A 13,563-nucleotide genomic window follows, 5' to 3' on the forward strand; every position below is an offset into this window, starting at 1 on the left:
CAATGTTTTGTTAAGTATTGGCGATTTAGGCGGTCTGCAGAAAGACTAGTAGAGATATCTAAAACGCTTATCGTTGCAGCCGTACAGAATGAAGTTATGTTCCTCATTTTTTCTGTGCGAATGAAGGTTTAAAAACACGCCATAGCGTTTCAGTTTTCTAGTTGTAGGTTTCTCGGTATGTATTAGATACACCCGTACGATACCTCTTGTCTAATTATTGAAGCCGTCGCACATCATTTTTCCAATAAAGGTAATTTCAAAACAGTTTTATAACAGTGAAAGAATGATTTTAAAAAATGAGTTTTACCCAAGTGGGAATAACAATAAAAATCTAGCTGATCCACAGGATAAGGTGAAAACGTTTCGGGCTGAACGAGTATAAACACGGAAAAAATAAAATACACACACCCCAGTTCTTAGAGCTTCTGAAGATAGACGTTGACTGTGGATTTGTATCACAGACACAGTCCGTTTACCTGTTCAGAGATGTCATTAAAGCCGCCCAAAGGTGTAAATAACTTTACATGAGCAGCGTCTATCAGACGGAGGGGGTCCGACAGACGATCAGTTTGTCATTCCACCAGGAAGGAGGTACACGGCTCGTGTTGTCTGTAGTTCAACCATGCCTAGACGGTCAATACCGCTGTTCGATCGCGTCCACTTTGTTGCTTTGTGCCAGGAAGGGCACCCAGCAAGGGAAGTGTCCAGGCGTCTCGGAGTGAATCAAAGCGATGCTGTTCTGATATGGAGGAGATACAGAGAGACAGGAACCGTCGAGACATGCCTCGACCAGGCCGCCCAAGGGCTACTGCTGCAATCGATGACCGCTACTTACATATTATGGCACGGAGGAACCCTGATAGCAACGCCAACATGTGGAATAATGCTTTTTGTGCAGCCACAGGACGTCGTGTAACGGCTCAAACTGTGCACAATAGGCTGCACGATATGCAACTTCACTCCCGACGTCCTTGGCGATGATCATCTTTGCAACCACGACACCATGCAACGCGGTACAGATGGGCCCAACAACATGACTACTCAGGATTGGCATCACTTTCTCTTCACCGATGAGTGTCGGATATGTCTTCAACCAGACAATTGTCGGGGACGTGTTTGGAGGCAACCCTGTCAGGCGGAACGCCTTACACACACTCCTCAGTAAGTGCAGCAAGGTGGAAGTTCCCTGCTGTTTTGAGGTGGCATTATGTGGGGCCGACGCACGCAGCTAGTGGTCATGAAAGGCACCGTAACGGCTGTACGATACGTGAATACCATCCTCCGACCAATTGTGCAACAATATCGGCAGCATATTGGCGAGGCATTCGTCTTCATGGATGACAATTCGCAACCCCATCGTGCATATCTTGTGAATGACTTCCTTCAGGATAACGACATCGTTCGACTAGAGTGGCCATCATGTTCTTCAGACATGAACCCTATTGAACATGTCTGGGATATATTGAAAAGGGCTTTTTATGGACGCCGTGACCCACCAACCACTCTGAGGGATCTACACCTAATCGCTGTTGAGGAGTGGGACAATCTGGACCAACAGTGCCTTGATGAACTTGTGGATAGTATGCCACCACGAATAAAGGCATGCATAAATGCAAGAGGACGTGCTGCTAGGTATTAGAGGTACAGGTGTGTACAGCAATCTGGATCACCACCTCTGAAGGTCTCGCTATATGGTGATACGACATGCAATGTGTGGCTTTTGTGAGCAATAAAAAGGGAGAAAATGGTATTTATCTTGATCTCTATTCCAATTTTCTGTACAGCTTCCAGAACTCTTGGAACAGAGGTGATGCAAAACTTTTTTGATGTGTGTAGTAGCCTATTTAATATTCTACATTACACTGCTATCACTCAGATCCTAACTCAGCGTGATTAATTTCGGACTCTCCTTGCAACTCTTATCCAGAGAAGGAAAGGCCAAAGCTCAACATCCCTAGTGTTTTTATTTCTTGTTGGCAGTGATGCAGTGGCTGTAGCTGATTTACTCCTGAATATCTCGCGAAGCAATTCAGTTACAAGATACTAATAAATATGCCTAATGTTTAGAAGTTTCACTACAGTACATGTTTTTACGAATAATTAACCCAACGTTGGGTTGAGGATTTCACTCGGGAAGAGAACTTCTTAATTTGCTCCAGATGTTAACTGATTCTGCCATTTTTTCAGTTGGAAGAGTTAGTCTTGTGGAGCATCTTCCTTGGCCAAAAACGTCTAGGGAAAGAAGTTCTGTTCCATTGGGAACCAGCGTTTGTTGGAATCAGGGAAAACGAATTAGAAAATACAGCAGCCAAAGAGCAAGCCAGTATCTACGGTAATGTAGTAATCCACTTGGTTGCCATTATTAGAACGTACTTTATCTTGACTAGAAGAAGGTATCGGTTGGTAGGGCATATTCTGAGGCATCAAGGGATCGCTAATTTAGTACTGGAGGGCAGCGTGGAGGGCAAAAATCGTAGAGGGAAACCAAGGGATGAGTACACTACACAGATTCAGAAGGATGTAGGTTGCAGTAGGTATTGGGGGATGAAGAAGCTTGCACAGGATAGAGTAGCATGGAGAGCTGCATCAAACCAGTCTCTAGCCTGAAGACCACAACAACAATAACAACATTTTATTGAGACTTGATTCTTAAGACGTTAGTCATACTACACGTTCTCGGAAGTGTATCGGCAAAGTCTATCAGGACACTCTTGCACTTAATAACCTAACCATTGATTAAACGTGTTTCTCTTGTTTATGTACATTCTATCTTCTTCATTAAGCCGACTTATAATGGGGCCACATTGACAACCAATACTCAAGAAACGTTCAAACGCGAGTCTTGGACGCTGTGTACTTCATGAACGAATGATATTACCTCAAGATTCTTCCGATGAAAGTCTGACTCCTAATTTTTCTAAGAACACTTTATGAAGGAGTTTCACTTTAAATCATAATGAATGCATAATACTTTGAACTTAACGCTTGTGAGTGTTTACATTAATTGCGTGTCAATCGCATTATACATTAATAAAGACCCTTTACGCCTGTTACGTGTAGTACCAGATTTGATTGTCGTGACTGTAACATCTCAGAGCTGCTGGCCACAAGCACGCCCGACATTTTCGACTCAGTCAACGTAGAATACGGAGTCAGTCATCACAAGTTAGTTGTAGCATCACTGACCAAGGGTGACAGTAGGAATGTATGGAAGGTAGGAAAATATTTCTTCTTAGCAAGTGAAAAAAAGAGAGATTTCAGAATTTCAGATTGGGTAACATCAAATACTCATCTCTGGGACTGAAAATAATGGATGTAACTGTATAAAGTTCAAAACTATTGTCCAGTAATCCTTACACAGTTCCGTGCCTAGCAATGCCATAAGGTTGCGGAAAGATCCGCCGAGATTCGACAACCGCATCAGAAACCTGCTCCGAAAACAAAGAGTATTTCTCCGCACATTTAAAAATAAACAAAGCTTCTTATACAAAAGATGAATGAAGCCAAAACTAGCGTTAGGAGAACTACGAGCGAAGCGTTGAGCGAATTATAAAGTAAAGATTTGTTACCGATCTGACAGAAAATTGTAAGACATTTTGGTCTTAACATAAATCAGTAAACAGATCAAAGTTATCTTTCAAGACACTCAGTGACCATAATGCAATGGAAAACGAGAATGAAGAGAGATGGCCGAAATACTAAATTCCTTTTTACCAAGTTATTTCACTGAGGATGATCGTGTTGCAGTTCACCATTTCAATATTTGTACTAAGTTAAAATGTAGCGTATAGGAACACGTGACCGCGGAATACGAAACCAACTAAATTCACTCAACAAAAGAAAGGCGACCGGTTCAAAATGGTTCAAATGGTTCTGAGCACTATGGCACTTAACTTAGAACTACTTAAACCTAACCAACCTAAGGACATCACACACATCCATGCCCGAGGCAGGATTCGAACCTGCGATCGTAGCGGTCGCGCGGTTCCAGACTGAAGCGCCTAGAACCGCTTTTTTTAAATTTATTTATTCCACAAAAACAATAACAAAAGTGGCTACAATGAATGACATAAATAAGGTGACAGATAATTGCAGTCATAAATTACAGCATTCAAACAATGTGGAATCATATTCAGTCTTTAGCAGTAGCACAATTTAGCACCTTCACTGTCACCTTCATCTGGCGGCAGTTCAGCAGGCACATTTTCTTCTTCTGCAGCGTAAGGTTCCTCATCATCATTTCCCAGACCCAAATTAATCATTCAGCAAACCCTTGGTGTGTGTTCCTTCCAGAGTAAATGACGTGGACAGAAGAGCAGTCCCGAACAGCGACATCGCAAAATCCTTCACTGCCTTGTTATTTTTGTCAGTTGCAGCCTTCTAAACGCATCCTTAGGGAGTTCAAGATCTTCCTTTATATCAGACATCAGATGTTTCTCGCCATATTCTTGTATCTGCTGTACTACTGATTTATTTTCCATGTGTGACTTGCAGGTGAGGTTAGGGTCGGGAACGTGACCAAACCCATTCCCTCTCTACTAGGAATCCAGTTCCTGACCTATACCAATTCTGTTGAAGACAATTCGGAGCATGTTACCATATTTCTTATTGTGATTCTGATATTTAAGTATTTTTTCGAATTCATTTTCCATATACATCTTGTATTCAATATGTTCATCGCTCCCAATATTGTCAAAACCATAACTTGTATATTTTCCCATTAACCAAATCACTGCGTTATTTTTTGCCTGAGGGTAGTAACTTTCTTCTGGTCTGAAGAAAATGTTAGTCGGTACATTGTTTGCTGAAGTTCTTGTTATTTGAGCAATTTTCTCCCTGGTCCACCTCAAGTTGATAATCCGATCTCCACATGTGTAACGATGAGGCACACTATCAACGAGGTCGCATTTGCTGCAGAGGTTAGTGTCACTTAAACCGATGGCAAAGAGACGCTCATTAGTGCTGATAATGTTATTGTCTACCTTGTACCACGCTGTTCTCATGTTAGACGAAAGAACATAACTACTGATGTTTTTCCAGACCACATTCCATGCTATTCCAGCATATTTAGTTTCTATGTTATTTTTCCTTTCATGTTTCCGTCTTTCAGCTAAAATCGCCTTTGCTGTAACGTTTTTGGAGTCTCGGCCACTCCGGCCGGCAAGGCGACCGGACCCGACGGAATGACTTTAAGTGTTGAGACACACATCCGAGGGGACACTCGGTAAAAGGTGAAGCACACGATCAAGTCTAAAATCCCACGAAAATTAACGGACGGCATCATTCTCTTGCAGAATATTGCCCATCCACATGTTGTCAAGGTTGTTTTGAGTACGCTGCAGAAGCTTTGCTGAGAAGCACTTACACATCCCCCATAATGTCCAGATCTCCCCCTGTACGATTTCCGTATTCTTGGAGCACTGAAGAAAGACATTCGTGGCCATCTGTTTGCTTCGGACAAAGAGGCGCACGCCTGGACACAACCATTGTTCCGTACACAACCGCATTTTCCATAAAGGTAGTGACTGGCTTATCTTACTGTGGAATAAATGCATGAACTAGTATGGCGATTACTTTTGAAATAACAAACAGTTTACTTTTTTTCTATATGTGTCGTTTTCATTTGCCTACCTATCATATGCAGAGTGTACAAAAGAACTGCTTCCAACAATGATCTGTCGTTGGTCATTGTAGGAACGAAGCGTTCTCAGTAACTGGAACAATGCCTAGATCATTGATGTTTTCAAGCAGACGTGCTAAACTAGAGGGAGTGGACAAAAATATGGAAACACAAAAGAAACAACACATTACCATGCCTAATATGGCGTAGAAAAAGCGTTGGCATTAAAAACAGCTTCCAGTCGGCGCGGAATGGATATGGTTTTCAAGAGGCACTTACACCATTCTCCCTGCAAAACAGTGGTTCAAAAATGGTTCATATGGCTCTGAGCACTACGGGACTTAACTTCTGAGGTCATCAGTCCCCTAGAACTTAGGACTACTTAAACCTAACTAACCTAAGGACATCACACACATCTATGCCCGAGGCAGGATTCGAACCTACGACGGTAGCGGTCGCGCGGTTCCAGACTGAAGCGCCTACAACCGATCGGCCACAGCGGCCGCGCAAAACAGTGGCAAGTTCAGGCAACGACAATGCTGGTGGATAACGATCACGTACCTCTCTCTTCAAAGTAGACCACAAAGCCTGAATAATATTGATATCAGCCGCCTGTGGGGCCAAGGGGGATGCGACAATTCATACTCGTGTTCAACAAAACCAGTTGGGGACAGAGAGAATTGTGTAAACAGGGACTCTGTCGTCTTGGAACACAGCATGAACATTAAGGAACAAACATTGTACCATGGGATGGTCAGAATAGCCACATAATCCTTGGCAGTAGTGCTGCCTTACAGAGTAACCATTGGGCGCATGGAGTACTACGATATGGCTGCCCAAACTACCGGAGACCCGACGTATTTTATTCTCGAGACGTAAAGTTGGCCAGAAGTTGGGAACAGTGAGAAACAAGACTCATCAGACCAAACTACTTTCTCCGTTCTATTTTTTTATTTTTTTTTACAGAGTTCGCAAATGTGACATTTGTTGTGGTTGGCAGGAGAGCCAACACCGTGTTACTAGAGGAAGCCGAAAGGCACGCGTTTCAGCTCACGCAGGCTGGCGTGAGGTCTGGAACAGGACAAGGAAATTAGAATTTAGAAAAAACGGACGTAGCTGGTGGAATACTTAACTTTAATCCATTAATGGTGAACGTCGCTCTGGATGGTACATTATTCACAGTATCAATAGTAACCGGTAATGGCGCCTTGCTAGGTCGTAGCAAATGACGTAGCTGAAGGCTATGCTAACTATCGTCTCGGCAAATGAGAGCGTATTTTGTCAGTGAACCATCGCTAGCAAAGTCGGTTGTACAACTGGGGCGAGTGCTAGGAAGTTTCTCTAGACCTGCCGTGTGGCGGCGCTCGGTCTGCAATCGCTGATAGTGGCGACACGCGGGTCCGACGTACACTAACGGACCGCGGCCGATTTAAAGGCTACCACCTAGCAAGTGTGGTGTCTGGCGGTGACACCACAACATTCAGATCCGCTCTGACTTTTTCATCTACCGTCCTCAATTTTTCGCCCCAATCTCCTCCCGTCACTGTCTGTCAAGATCACTCAACACACTCTTTCGTTCACGCTGTGACTCTCCGTTTTCCCTGTATGCGCTATGAATCTTTCCTCTTGAAACACCAAGCACTTCTCCTACCTTTGCTACGCACACATACACCAATAATTTGACCGGGTTCGAATTCATATAGCTCTGACATAATGCACTCACAAATATACTGAACACTGCCGGCCGGAGTGGCCAAGCGGTTCTAGGCGCTACAGTCTGGAACCGCGCGACGCTACGGTCGCAGGTCCGAATCCTGCCTCGGGCACGGATGTGTGTGATGTGCTTAGGTTAGTTGGGTTTAAGTAGTTCTAAGTTCTAGGGGACTGATGACCACAGCAGTTAATTCCCATAGTGCTCAGAGCCATTTGAACCATTTTGTAACAGAACACTGTTCTGGCTCGACTGACACTTGCAACGTATTGAGGACATTACATAGGCGCAGTTCATGATCAACTGTAACGGTGCAACCAGCAGGCTTTGCTAGCATCAGGATTTATTTTTGAGGATGCATATCTTGAGGTTTTTCCATATTTTTGTCCGACCCCTGTATGGTTCTATATGGCTGACACGTTTCCAAATCGCGTATTGTGAGCTTTACGGAGATCGAAAATTTCCTCTGCGTGGATTCCACAAACAATGAACGTGTGAAAGCCAGTTCGCTCTGTTAGTCCACAAGACGCAGAAGGTAACGGAACTGGAACCCACACTAATCCACGAGAACATCGCAGAGATCCTCATCAAGTCCAGTGGCAGACGCTATAAATTATTCATTACGCATCACTGTGGGGGAATTACTGCAAAATTTCAGATGTACCCGCCCATTGTAGAGTTCCCAATATGTTACGTTCTCCTAGTTTTATGTCGTGAAAAGACCATGGAAATCAAATAGATAGATGCTGGCTCCCGCAGAGGCACACCAACAATCGATCTTCCAGCGCATTTCTCGTGACTGGAATAGGAAACAGAAAAGTGACAGTGATTTACAAAATACCCTCTGCATATAGCATTAGGTGGCTTGTGGAGTGTATATGTAGATGTAGCAAAATCACCAGCGTACAGACTCCGGTGTTATCCAACAGGTTACGTAACATACAGGGATTGGACAAGAATGTGGAAACAGCACGAGAAGTGCGTGCTTGAATACAAATGCAGATTCTAGCCAAGCCTGCAGGTTGCGCCAATGCATTTGACCATATGCCGTTGTGTCTGACCATGAACTGAACCTGTGCAATGGCCTCAATCCATTACAAGTTCAGCCAAGAGAGTGTGCTGTGTAGTTGTGAGTGCATTGTGTCAGAGCTAAGTAAATTCTAAAGTGAGCAAATCGTTGGCGCTGGTATGGCGCACGCTTCCGTAACCAAGAGAGCTGAAGTGTTTGGCGGTTCAGGAGGCGTCGTATTGAAGATTTAGGCCACACACAGTAAAACGGGATAAATGCCATCTGCTAAACCACAATGCAGACGAAAATGCGCGTTCAGAATGAGATTTTCACTCTGCAGCAGAGTGCGCGCTGATATGAAACTTCCCGGCACGAAGTTTCATATCAGCGCACACTCTGCTGCAGAGTGAAAATCCCATTCTGGAAACATCCCCTAGGCTGTGGCTAAGCCATGTCTCCGCAATATCCTTTCTTTCAGGAGTGCTAGTCCTGTATGGTTCGCAGGAGAGCTTCTGTAAAGTTTGGAAGGTAGGAGACGAGATACTGGCGGAAGTAAAGCTGTGAGGACGGGGCGTGAGTCATGCTTGGATAGGTCAGTTGGTAGAGCACTTGCCTCCGAAAAGCAAAGGTCCCGAGTTCGAGTCTCGGTCCGGCACACAGTTTTAATCTGCCAGGAAGTTTCGAAAATGTGTGTTGAGTGGCTGTGAAGGACAGTGATTGAAAAGGATTGTGCCAACAAATAAGAGAGCGACAGCCGCAAAAGTGACTGCAGAACTCAATGTTATTCAGTCTTTGATGGTCTCCTTTGGAGAGTAGTCCACACGATCGTTATCCACCACCATCAACTTTCCCTGAACTAGCCACTGTTTTGCAGGAGAATGGTACAAGGGTCTCTTGAAAATCATGCGTGACCTGTATTTATTCATTCCGAGATGACTGGACGTTTTTTCAAATCCCAACGGTTTCCGTAAACCGTATTAGTCATGGTAATGTGTATTGGTGTCTCCAAGCTACATTTAGAAGAATACTCTCAGCCTTTCACTAGTCACAAGCCATAGGTCAGGATCTTCGTAACTGATAAAGAAGCAAGTACAATTTTTAGTAATTTAACATATATTTATTAACGTTTTTTCTTCCGCCCCCTTCTTATGTAATGACCAACATTACATTATTTTACTCTGTGGCAGCATGTTTTCACATTCAATTCCATATTTCGTACCAACAGCTGCACGGAATGCAAAGCTAATGTGAGCAATGCTGCCAGTGGCTGTAAGCCGTGCTGTAAACGGTATAACTAAATTCCCTTTATGAACTTCGAAGACAGGTTCCTTACACCAAAACCAGAAAAAATGTCTGGTAAACGTAGGCTCCAAAATGCATAGCTGAAGAGCTATGAAGACGTGTCCGTTTTCACTACTGTGAAGCTCATCTCTTCTACTGAACAGGTATGCGTTTTAGAGCCCATATTTACTAGACTTTGTTCTTGTTTTGGTGTAAGAGATCTTTCCTCTAAGTCTGTAAACAGAATTTATTTACACACAGTATCGCTGCTGTAGGCACTGTTGCTTTCCATTGAGCTTGTGAGAATAAGTTACGTTTTTTTCAATATTGTAGCAGATCTTAGTTGTAATGACTGAATTTGCACGCCGTTTAGCCGGAGATTAATCTTAGCAGCAATGAGATAGATTGAACTATGGAGAAACAGATATTTCGTGAAAATTTCGCTAGCGAGCATTCAGAAATGAGAACAAATAGTCATGTCTACGCATCACAGAGATCATTCATGGTGGTCTGTTATAGCTGTGAGATGTGAAAGTATGCGAAAAACTATTCATCACTAGTTAGAGACAATTATTAGCACAAGTGCTTTTGGTAGGGCCCGATTACAACATTCAGGTCCAAACCATTCTATTAAGTCATAGCAACAGTGAATAAAGTAGTAGATTTTCTTATTAATTACATGTATAGGACTTTTGGTTGCATTGAGTCATAATTTCATTGATCTGGGCAGAAAGGAAACGAAATGTCATAACTTAAATCCCATAAAGCTTGGAATTAAAAACATCAAAGAAGATTTGCATCACCTCATTTCCGAGAGTTCTGGAACCTGTACATAAAACTGGAATAGAGACCAACATAAACATCATTTGCGGCCTTTTTATTGCTCATGAAAACCACACATTGCGTGTTGTACCATAATAAAGAGAGACCTTCAGTGGTGGTGGTCCAGATTGCTGTACACACCGGTACCTCTAGTACCCAGCAGCACGTCCTCTTGCATTTATGGATGCCTGTGTTCGTTGTGACATACTATCCACAAGTTCATCAAGGCACTGTTGGTCCAGATTGCCCCACTCCTCAACGGCGATTCGGCGTAGATCCCCCAGAGTGGTTGGTGGGTGACGTCGTCCATAAGCAGCCCTTTTAATCTATCCCAAGCATGTTCGAAACCGTTCACGTCTGGAGAACATGTTGGACACTCTAGTCGAACGATGTCGTTATTCTGAAGGAAGTCATTCACAAGACGTCCACGATGGGGGCGCGAATTGTCGTCTATGAAGGCGAATGCCAATATGCTGCCGATATGGTTGCACTATCGGTCGGAGGATGGTATTTAGATATCGTACAGCCGTTACGGCGCCTTCCATGACCAGCAGCGGCGTACGTCGGCCCCACGTAAAGCAACCCCAAACCAGCAGGGAACCTCCACCATTGCTGCACTCGCTGAACAATGTGTCTAAGGCGTTCAGCCTGACTGGGTTGCCTCCAAACACTTCTCCGACGATTGTCTGATTGAAGGCATACGCGACACACATCGGTGAAGATGCCAATTCTAAGCGGTCCATTCGGCATGTTGTTGGGCCCATGTGTACCGCGCTGCATGGTGTCGTGGTTGCAAAGATGGACCTCGCCATGGACGTCGGGAGTGAAGTTGTGTTTTATGCAACCTATTGCGCACAGTTTGAGTCGTAACACGACGTCCTGTGGCTGCACGAAAAGCTTTATTCAACATGGTGGCGTTGCTGTCAGTGTTCCTCCGAGCCATAATCCCGGTAATCCACTGCATTAGCAGCCATTGGGCGGCCTGAACGAGACATGTCATCGACAGTTCCTGGCTCTCTGTATCTCCTCCATCTCCGAATAACGTCGCTTTGGTTCACTCCGAGACGCCGGGACACTTCGCTTGTTGAGAGCCATTCCTGGAACAAAGTAACAATGCGGACGCGATCGAACCGATATTGACCGTCTATGCATGGCTGAACTACAGACAACACGAGCCGTGTACCTCCTTCCTGGTGGAATAACTGGAACTGATCCGCAGTCGAACCCCCTCCGTCTAATAGGCGCTGCTCATGCAAGATTGTTCACATCTTTGGGCGGGTTTAGGGACATCTATGAACACTCAAAGGGACTGCGTCTGTGATACAATATCCACAGTAAGCGTCTGTCTTCAGGAGTTCTGGGAACCGGAGTGATGCAAAACTTTTTTGATGTGTGTATTGTTAATGCCATTAATGTTCATTATAACCGAGTAACTGATGAAGCGTTTCTATATTGCACTGCCCTGAAACAGTTGCCCCACACGCTTTTCTTCAATGAAACAGTGCGGGATTCAGTCCACAGTTGGTCCTATGTTTTTTTCTGTCTTTTACCGCAGGAGCAAACCCAGCAATGTGCAGCACATAGCAGCTACCGCAAGATCCAAAACAGACACACACACACACAAAAAAGGTGTTTATAGTGACATCCTCTATCGAACAGTCGAGTCCCGTAACCATTACTAAAGAGATATGCGTACAGAGACTTGGTGTATCGTCAGGTCAGCCAGTCATGATTTCACTATACTGACAACAATTACCTGCTGATGAAAGCCGACCTTAGGGAAGATCAATGTGGATTCCGGGAACACCAGAAGCAATACTTGGTCTACAACTTACAGTATCTTAGAGTAAAGACATATCTAGATTAATAGCAATTCCAGTTGCAGAATGCATTGCTTGAAATTCTGAACACATCAGCGATTAAATATAGATATTTACAACTTGTGTAGAAACCAGACTGCAGTTATAAAAACCGAAAGACATGAAACGTGCGGTAATTAAGACAAAAGCTAGAACTGTAGACTATCCCAAGTGCTTTTCATTCTGTAAATGAAGGAAAAATTTGAAATTGGAAGAAAAGCTCATAGGGAGTAAATAAAAACTGCAAGGTTTGCTGATGAAACTTTAATTCTGTCAGATACAGCGAAGGATTCGGAAGAGCATATGAGCAGAGTGGATTTTGTTTCAAAACCAGATTGTAAAATTAACATCAACAAAAGTAAAACAAATGTAATAGAGTGTAATCGAAATGAATCAGGCGATGCTGTAGGAATTAGATTAGGTATTAAAACACTAAGGCAACGGACTTGCCGCAGTGAATACACCGGTACCCGTCAGGTCACCGACGTTAAGCGCTGTCGGGCGTGGCCGGCTCTTGGATGACCATCCAGGCCGCCATGCGCTGTTGCCATTTTTCGGGGTGCACTCAGCCTGGTGATGCCAACTGAGGAGCTACTCGACCGAATAGTAGCGGCTCCGGTCAAAGAAAACCATCATAACGACCGGGAGAGCGGTGTGCTGACCACACGCCCCTCCTATCCGCATCCTCAGCTCAGAGTGACACGGCAGTCTGATGGTCCCGATGGGCCACGTGTGGTCTGGATACGGAGTGCGCAAAATTAAAACACTAAAAGTACTGTAAGAGTTTTGATATTTGGGCAGGCAAAAGTAGAAATGGTACAAAATACAGCATGGCAATGGTTAACATCAAATATAATTTAAAACCTTAGGGACTCTTGTCTGAAAATATTTGTCTAAAGTCAATCCTTGTAGGGAAGTGAAACGTGAATGTTAAACAGTTCAGACAAGAGAGAATAGTATTTTTTGAAATATAGTGCTATAGGACAGTTCTGAAAATTAGTTTGGTAATTAATGAGGTGGTAGTAAATCATATTGTAGACAAAAGAAACTAGCGCCACAACTAGACTTAGAAGAAGGGGTCGGTTAATATGAGTCTATCTGAGGCATCAAGAAATCATTAATTTGATACAGGAAGGTAACGAGGTGGGTACAAATAACAAAGGAAGTTCAAGGCATAATTACAGTAAACAAGCTAAAATGAATGTTCTCTGCAGTAGTTACACATACAAGAAGGGACTTGCACAGCGCAGAAGGCTGCATG

This window comes from Schistocerca serialis, chromosome 1 (assembly GCF_023864345.2).
Source record: "Schistocerca serialis cubense isolate TAMUIC-IGC-003099 chromosome 1, iqSchSeri2.2, whole genome shotgun sequence".
Taxonomy (NCBI): Eukaryota; Metazoa; Arthropoda; class Insecta; order Orthoptera; family Acrididae; genus Schistocerca; species Schistocerca serialis.